This window comes from Pyxicephalus adspersus, chromosome 7 (assembly GCF_032062135.1).
Source record: "Pyxicephalus adspersus chromosome 7, UCB_Pads_2.0, whole genome shotgun sequence".
In the NCBI taxonomy this organism is placed as follows: Eukaryota; Metazoa; Chordata; class Amphibia; order Anura; family Pyxicephalidae; genus Pyxicephalus; species Pyxicephalus adspersus.
In genome coordinates, this window is record NC_092864.1 from 32037780 (window position 1) to 32047679 (window position 9900).

A 9900-nucleotide genomic window follows, 5' to 3' on the forward strand; every position below is an offset into this window, starting at 1 on the left:
GTTAACCCCTTGTTTCCCAGTCTGGTGTTTTCCTGCCGTTCCCTTGTGCTGTTCCAGTGTTCCTCTGTGTCTGTGATTATCCCTATGTCTCCCATGTCACCTGTGTCTCCTGTCGCTACCTGTTCTGCAGTGGCCATGTGTCACTGGTGTCTATTTCCTGGATCCCTGGTTTTTGACCCCTGGCATGTGACCTGACCTTTCTTGCTTGCTGCCTGCCTTGACTCTGGCCTTCCTTTACAATTCTCCTGCCTAGTGATTTGGTCCTGTGCATCATCCTGCCCACCTTGGTGTGCCCAAAGACCGCAACCTGGCAGTAAGCAGCAGCACAACATCCTCACCACTGGAGGCTCTGGGGAAGACCTGGTTACTGCTTAGATTCTGCACCTTGGCCTTTCTCACACTGCTTCTGTGCAAGTCAAAGCGCCCCCTAAAGGCTCCATCTCGCCAATCATGACAATAGAGTTCATGAGGATTGAGAGTAATAAAAAAATGGGAGGTAAAGTGTGTATTTATTATTGGAGAGGTTGTATAAATTGAGTTTTTGTATCAGATCCTCGGCAGGGTCAAGTTTAAAGCAGCTGCACCCCCTGTTAGTGAACTGGAGGTTAGGTAGCTGGGGGGTACATTTCTTGACTGCTTAATTCTGGATAGAGTAATCCAGGGGGGAAACCTTTCCTCAGTCTCCTCTCCCCCACTGATCAGACTGAAACATTGTAACTTTGTAGCAAATCACAATCTCTGATCTGTTTCAGACATTTGTGACTGCAGCCAATAACAACACATACATCAAGATTTACATGATCTCCAGGCAATCATCTCCAGGAAGTAAATGGCGACACTGGCTATGGCTCTGTCAATCTGCACAAAAAAGCAGATTATATTGTCAATTCTGTACAAATAATAAATAACAAAATACCGCTACACATTATTATATGTACACTAATAAAAACTTAAATCTGATTCACAATCCACTTTAAGCACATTTCTTTGACATATATATGACAGTGTGTGTGAATATGTATATATATATATATATATATATATATATATATATGTATTTGTGTATAAAATAAACTTTAAAAAATGCTATAAACTCCCTTTTAAAAAGCTTTTCTCGCCGAGCTGATTAAGGCTTTTGCCTATTTCAGAGAATGACCTTGAGTTGGATGTCACAATTTCCAATCCAAGTTTTAGAAGTAGGTTTTCTGGATGAAAAACCTAAAACCCTTCAGCGTCCCTTATAATGGATCTGAGCTAGCGATGGCAGAACTGCGACCGTTGGTTTGATAAGTAGCCGCGTACTGTAAGTTTGGCAGAAGGTCCAGATTTTTTTTTTATCCTGGAGGATAATTTTTTTATTGCTCGTCTGCTGTAGCCAGATTGGAAGGCAGAGATTTGTTGCTGTATCTTGTCTGCGGTGATAAAATATTCATCACTATTTCAAGAATTTGCTGATACCGTTGAGAGTTCTGGTGCCAGGGAAATATGGAAAGAATTGTGTCTCATTCTGTAGGGGGATCTCTGAATAAGTCATCGGACAGCCGCTGAAATATGTTCCCATCTGCAGTACAGGTCTGTAACACATAGGGGTGCAGGGTAAAAATGACCCAAAGGGGGCCTGGAAAAAAGTTCTGGTGGACACTGGTCATGTTACTTTAAACTGAGGTCTTTTGGTGTTTGCTGGTAGGCTCTTGGTCCCCCAAAAATTCCATGGTGCCATTAAAACTAGGGGCTCTGGTAAGCTATCTGATCTCATAGAGATATGTGTTAAAAGACATTCTCTGCCTGGATTTAAAGCGGAACTAAAGTTACACTTTTGAGAATACATGATCAGGCCGGTCAACAAAGCAGAGCGGTCATTGGACCCTTAATGAGCTCCTCCTATCCTGCCCTGCCTCTATGGAAAAGTTGTCCACTTTAACTGAGGAATTTTTTCAATTAAACACAGGATCAGTGCCAACTACTACATTATTGTGGGAGGCTTATAAAACGGTTATGCGTGCGTGGTCACTTAATTCAAATTGCTGCGATTAAGAAACGTGAGAGATCACGGGCCCAGGCTCAGCTTGAGGCTGTCTATTCAAGGCACGTTCAGCTACATAAACTGAATCCCACATTGGGAACCTCTATTGCTTTGCGAAAAGCAAGAACAGAACTGAATCTTTGTCTTTCTAATCAAGCTGCAGGCCAATTACAGAGAACAAGGCACAAATTCTATCATTGTGGCAATAAACCAGGAACTCTGCTTGCTAAAAGATTGAGAACCTTTCCATCTGGGCAGGCTCCGATCTCCCTACGTACAGCGTCTAAACATCTGACTAGTAACCCTTTAGATATTGTTCAGGAGTTCCAGTCTCGGCTATCAGATTTATATTCCGCTCCTTCAGAGATGGATGAGAGACAGGCTCGCAGTTTTTTTGCTAATATAGAGTTACCTAAAATAGAGGATTCAGACCTGGAAAAATTACAGAGTGACATCACGATTCTAGAATTCGTTTGGGCTATTAAGTCATTGAAATTAGGTAAGCGACCTGGCCCAGACGGCTTTTCCTCACTATTTTACAAGAAGATGAGTACTGTCCTGGCACCTCATCTACAGGTCTTATTTAATGAGCTGAAGTTTGGTCAGGTTTTTCCTGCCGAATCGTTAAAGGCAGCTATTGCTATGATACCGTAGCCTTTGACCGACCACACATCATGGTCCAATTACAGGCCTATTTCACTTCTCAACACGGATGTTAAAATCTTGGCAAAAATACTAGCAGCTAGACTAAATAGATTTCTGGGACATCTAATACATGGAGATCAGGTCGGTTTTGTTCCGAGACGACAAGCAGGAGATAATGTACGCAGAGCTCTCCAGGTACTACATTTGTCTCATTCTCGCTCTATTCAAACTATGATGTTGTCATTGGATGTGAAGAAGGCCTTTGACTCCATATCATGGCAATACTTATTTTTCGTCCTTAAACAATGGGGCTTTGGTCCGTGTTTTCTACACTGTATAAAAGCACTATATGCCTCACCATCAGCTACTGTGAGATATATGGGTCACGCATCAACCCCATTTCAGATTCTTAGGGGAACTAGGCAAGGGTGTCCGCTTTCGCCTATTTTATTCATCTTGGCACTGGAACCCTTGGCGGCAGCTGTCCGGGTAAATCCAAATATAGCTGGTGTGGAAGCGTTTAATACGGTCCACAAAATTATGCTATTTGCTGATGACATACTATTGACGCTTACAACTCCTACCACGACATTGCCTAATTTACACAAGCTACTCACACATTTTTCAGAAATATCTGGTTTGAAGATTAATAATGATAAATCTAAAGCTTTAAATGTCACTCTACCTGAGCCGACTGTCGCATTTTTACAATCTCACTTTGCTTATAAATGGTTGAAGGTTATCCCCTATTTAGGGGTTAAGCTCACATCCCATCTTTCACTTATGTATCAGGCAAACTACCCGCCTATACTTAGGGAGCTTTCGATTATGCGCTTTAAATGGCGTAATTTTCCATTGTCTTGGATTGGTAGAATACACGCTATCAAAATGACTTACCTTCCGAAATTGTTGTATTTGTTCCGCACCCTTCCGATACCAGTCCCGAGGCATCTTCTTAAAGAAGAGCAAAAGAGGGTGTTGCGTTTTATCTGGCACCCTGGTAGATCGCGGGTGCCGGATCGAACGTTGTATCGACACAGATTAAATGGGGGGCTTTCTGTCCCCAATTTGTGGATGTATTTCCAAGCTGCTCAGTTAGCCCCATTGGTGGCATTACATTATATTTCAGATCCCCCAATATGGGCTAAGTTATACGCGGCTGAGTTGCCAACGGTACATATATATAACTTACTATGGCTACCCTCATCAAAGCGTCCGCTGGTATCTGATCCCACATTATCCTATGCTTTGGGTATTTGGGACAGAGTCAAAACAGCTGCTGGTCTGATGTCGGCACATACGCCTTTGCTCGGCATAGCTACTGGGTGCCACTGTCTGGGATGTGTTTCCAGTATCCCCTGCAGACTCATATGAAGCTCTTAAAAAAATCCCCTTCACTCTTATGGTAACTACATAAATCACTATAAAGAGAGACAGAGGGAGTGGCAAAGGAGATGGACCAGCACAGAGAGCTAATTAGCCCCTCCCCAAAGAGGAGAGAGCTGTGTTATGGGGAAAGAGATGCCAATCTCTTGCATGCGCAGTGAGAATAACACTCTTTTTTTTCCCCCTATACAGTGGGCTACATCACCCGATCTCGCACGTGTGCTAACAAATAGCAAATTACTTTTAAGCAATCCATCCAGGTTTGCTGGATCACCCAACTTTACTGATAAAAGTGTATCATCTGCAGCCTTGGAGAACTTTATTAAATCAGCCCAAATGTTAGGATTAGAGATGAGTGAATTTCTCGAAAATTCGATTTGGGCGGTTTGCCGTATTTTCCGAAAAGATTTGCTTCTATCTGAATTTATTTGCAGCGAATCGCGTTAAAAACGGCTATTTCCGGGCTGCGAGGACCTTGATAGTGGTGTGAGAATACTGTTCCTTGCAGTAACACGCATAGGGAGTCTGCTGTAGTAGTGAAATAATACTGTGAGTCAGTATGACATGCAGATGACGGGCGTCGCTATTAGAATCACTGCACACTTCACTTTTTTGGCCAGTCACGTGGCCAAACTGACTCAAGTATGAACTCAGCCTTACAGGTCCATGTTAGTGTCAAGAAGAAGCGCAATCCTTTTAAACCCTCGTCAGCTGATTCCACATAGATGTCTACAGAACCTGTTCTATTACCACATATACAAGTAGATTCCCCCGACAGAGTAGAGAGGGTGACTGAGGTGACAGAGTGTGGAGGTGGCAGCAGAATCAGGAGGCCACAGAGTGGCACAATGGCAGAGTCTGTAGGTGACAGCAGCATCGGGATTTTCAGTATGAATACAGACCGTGAATGTGGGACCTCTTGATCCTTGCTACTTTTGGGTTAGGAGCAGGAGGTGTCAGAAAATTTACCACAGGGAAAACTGGCCACAGAGTGGCACAATGACAGAGTCTGGAGTTGGCAACAGCATCAGGAGGCCACAGAGTTGCACAATGACATAGCGTGGAGGTGGCGACAGCATCAGGAGGCTACAGAGTGGCACAATGACATAGTGTGGAGGTGGCAGCAGCATCAGGAGACCACAGAGTGGCAAGGTGACATAGTGTGGAGATGGCCGCAGCAGCATCAGGAGACCACAGAGTGGCAAGGTGACATAGTGTGGAGATGGCAGCAGTCCTGACTTCCGTCCTAGAGCCGGCACTCCAGGCGCCGCCATCTTCGTCTTCTCTTCTGGGTTCTTCATCCTATGTCACCCGACCCAGGCGCTATATCGGGTGATGTAGGGTGAAAAAAAATTTGACTATCTCACTGCGCAAGGGTGAAATTGGCACATTATTTTCTTTCAGCAAAAAGCTCCTTCTACGCATGTCCGAGATGCTCTGGCATGCGTAGAAGGAGCGCCCAAGAGCCTACGTCAGTCATCCCAGGAGGCTTTGCGCTCCCAATCATTCTCGACCACCTAGGCAGCCGAGAATTAGGCGGGTGGTGCTGCACTCTTTTTTTAACCTAAAAACCACAAAATTTTTACCCTACATAAAGGGGTTCTCTATCCTTTTTGAAAAATCTGAGTAAAGGTACGCTTTATGTCCCGTTGTGCTCTTTTGCTGTTTTTTTTTTTATCTAATTCTAAGTTGGGATGTGGCATTGGCTAGGTTGAAACAGTTGTCTTTTTACATAGTATACAATCTAGGTAAAGTCGATATTTGTAAATAAAGCACCTTTGGATTTGGGGTTCTGGAAGGGGTCAGGGCAGTTTGTGGCAGCAGTTTACAATATATAATGATTTCATGCTCCACCAAGCTGTGTATTTTGGCCATAAAAGTAATAGCCCCATCTTTTATCCAAAACTTCTGGAGGAAATGGTGTTAGTGAGCAGGACACAAATAGAATCAGAGAAGGAAATGAGGGCACGTTCTTAGCATTGTTGGATGGTGTCCTGAGAATTTGCAGGTGTCTTCCATATGTTTGTATAGGGCAGGAGGATGAATATGATTAGCAGTCAAAAGGGAGTCACAGCCAGCGGCATCTTAGTTCCTCACGGCTGTTTCTGCTGTACTCCGTGGCCTCAGCTCTCTGTAGCTTCAGACCCATTATCAAGAAGCTTTCAGCACATCTTGAGCTGGTCACGTCTCTAACATATGTAGCCTCTGGCTTATTCCTCTTATGCCAGCAGTGATTTGTTAAGTTGGCAGTGGAATTCCATACAGATGTCAGTTCTGTTTGCAGACATTTCCTGTTCTCTCCGTATGTTCCTCTGTTTGAGAAGAAGAGAATGTGGAATGGTCAAACACAGGTAGATCTGGTGACAAAAGGATGTGGAGAGATTGGCATACCATAGTCCTTAATACCATTGACTCCTGTTTATGCAAGATATAGCTGATGCTCATTTGCACCATACAGTTATCCATGCAGTAAAGTGTTTCTTTCAAATCTTTGTGCATACTATTGAGCCTTGATGAGCATTCCTTCACAGGTGAACTTCTCTTTATCCTGATCTGATTGCTAATAGTAGCAGCACCTTATACAGCAGTGTTTCTCAACCCTTTTTAACATGTGGAACCCTTGGAATAACCTCTTATATATTTACTACATCCACAGCTCACAGTATATTGGTGTGTGAAGAATAGCTCTTAAATTGCTGGCCATTGGGTAGAATGTCACCCTTACAGATAGCCAAAACGATCATTAGTGTCACTTAAACTGACCTGAGAGGCATGACTTTCTCCTTGCTAAAGGAACCCCCAGCAACCTCTGGAGGTACCCTGGTTGAGAAACACTGTTATAGAGCATCTCCATAATCCACTTCAACTCTTTTCATCACCAGAGATCAGAGGGGCATTTATAGTATTTATGGAACATGTGACACTCCCCTCTCCTTCACACAATACACTATAAACAATCATAAATCCCAATTTCTTGCACAGCCACATCAAGAGCAATTAAACATCTAGAAAAGGATCACCTGGCAGAAGAGTGCAGGAAATGTTAATCCATTAATATACAGCGATTTTAAAGTAAAAAAAAATACAAAAAATAAATTTTGGCTTTTTCCTCTTGCCTTTGCCATACCAGTGTTTACAAAGAAAGTTAAGATACCGAGTTGTACATTTGGTGGGCTATTGGATAGATCAAACACTGCCTTTGCCCTGCACATCACTTGTAACCATGAGATTTCTTTGCCAGGTCCCTGATTTCAGCACCACTGCAATGTCAGTAGAGAAAGTTCGGGGTGGATTTAGGCCAAATAGCTGCCCATGTTCAGGATTTTAGAGATGATAAAAGAGCAAATGTACCACCCATGGAAATTACACTAATAGGAACAGTAATGGGCATTTTCACATATCAAGAAAAGAGAAGAGTGCAGGAAATTGATTATTGTTTTAAATAATTGTAAAGGAAACTGTATAAGAAAGGATTTGGAAAGGGTACAACACTTTACCTTAACTTTGGCAAGTGCAACCAAGGCTCTCTTTAAAACAGAACTTAACCCTGTAAAACTTGCTAGCAAGGTTCTCTTTAAAGCAGAACTAAATCCTGTGATACTTACCTGTCCCCATTCCATATCATAGTCCTCTTCCTTCTTGTGATCTTTGACCATCTTAATTGGCTGGCATGAGGCAATTCCTGCACAGGCGTGCAGGAGTTCATTCAGTGCTGACAACCTCAGGGAAAGCCTGGATGTGCCAGGTATCCTGGTGAGCTTTGTATGTGCTCCACAGAGCAATCAGGTTGGTAAGAATGGTTATTGCAGAAGGGACATCACATGTCCCTTTCTGCAATAAAGCCCTGCCTGATCTCAAATGTTTAAAGTGGAATTTCAATTTCCCTACAGCAAAGATAACCAGTGAGGTTACATTCAGACATTTTCATTTCAGTTTCTTCTCTAAAACATGTTGTGAGCTAAAGCATCTACGGTAATATTTTTGAATACAACAAGTCACCACAATAGACCAAAAACACATCTGCCCTATTTTTACAATGCACTGCTTCACAAAGCAGCACAGACAAAGCACATATTCTCCATAATTACACATACAGCAAACATTTCCAAAATTCCTCCAGCTCTAGTCTGGAAGAGCTAAATACAGATCTCAGGTTAGGGCTGTACGGGTAATTTGTCGATGCTTTCAATCATCTCTTTATCAGGATATTGATTTTTGCGTGTTGCAAATAATTTGACTGTTAACAAGTGGTTACATTTCCTAATACCAAATGTTTAAACCTGATTTTACCAGGGTATAGCATGTTTCCAGCTCGACGCTTGACAGAGATTGATAAAGCTGAACATCAGGCAAATACAAGACACAGATGGGTCTCTGTAATCATAAATGGCATAAATCTGCTAGGGATGAGCAAACTTCTGGTGGGTCCGTGAAATTTCCCCAAACTGATGTTGCAAATTTTATTAAAGTCAATGGGCCGACTTTAAACAATAATAGCAAACCCCTTTTATACATGTTAGTACCACCACATTTGCTAGGTATGTGTAGGAAAACAGTGACAACAGGGAAAAAATACAAATGTTCCAAAAGACCTTGTGGTTTTTCAGAAAATCGCAGTGACAGCAGGCAAATAGGATTTTTGCGTGATAGACAGCTTACAGAAGGCAGCATAAACATTAGGACATTGAGAAAGGGTGGCCCTACGTGTGAAGTCAACCCACTCGCAGCAGTCTTTGCCGTCAAAACAGCAGTAGACCGCATTGCTAGCTGGCATCATGACCTGGATGACGTGTTAGGCATGCCACCCATAAAGTTGTGGAGAAGTAGCGCGGTGACATTAGGCAAAAGGATGGAGGACCAGAGACGGAGCGTGGGTCAGCAAGAGCAGTAGCAGTGTGTGGCCTCTGGTCAGCTATTGCCAGGGAGACCGCATTGGTAAGTGTCACAGAGAGCTGGGTGTAGTGCATCGTCAATGCTACCCAGAAGTGTGTAATACAATTTTTGTGAATGGAGTACTGACAGGCGGCAGCAGCAGCAGGAGGCGGTGGGCCATTAGACAGAGCGTGGACCGCATTGGTAACTGGCATCTAGAGCTGGGTGTAGTGCATCGTCAATGCCACCCAAGTGTGTAATACAATTTTAGTAAATGGAGTACTGACAGGCGGCAGGCAGCAACAGCAGGAGGAGGCGGTGGGCCCTGAGAAGGAGCATTGGTAACTGAAATCTAGAGCTGGGTATAGTCCATGGTCAGAAAATTACCGGTACAAAAACGGTCTTTTTTGGTAAGTAGGCACATGTATTAAACACTAAAACATCTGTATTTATTTTATAATAGGACAGAAATTTCACTGTACCAAACGGTCTTCTTTGGTAAACAGGAACAGGTATCAAACTCTAAAATATCTGTATTGGGGCACCCCACCTAACTCACACAGCAACTCTCCTGATTTAAAGTCAAGGATTTCAAGACTGGTGAAGCTGTGCGAGGAGCAAGGCTGTTTTTTAGCCAAAATGTTTCAAATGTGGAACCAGTAGAAAGATTCCGCATCTCCAGCACCAAAAGGTCTTGAGCTTTGGAGCCTCTGGCCTGAACATAGGGCGCTATGGGAAACAGTGTTGGCTAAAGGTGGGCACAAGAAATCATGTTTAACTCTTTAACACCCTCACCATGGGACCAGGTGTCTTTAAAAATGGTCTCCAAGTGGTGCTTGAAGACAAAGGCATCCTAAGGGTCACCCATGACTGTCGTTGGCTAGGAGATATTTTGTCCCACCAATATGGTGTGTTTTTAAAAAAAGTTTTTGATGCACAGGTGGGTGATGTGTACTTGTTTTCCATGGAGACTT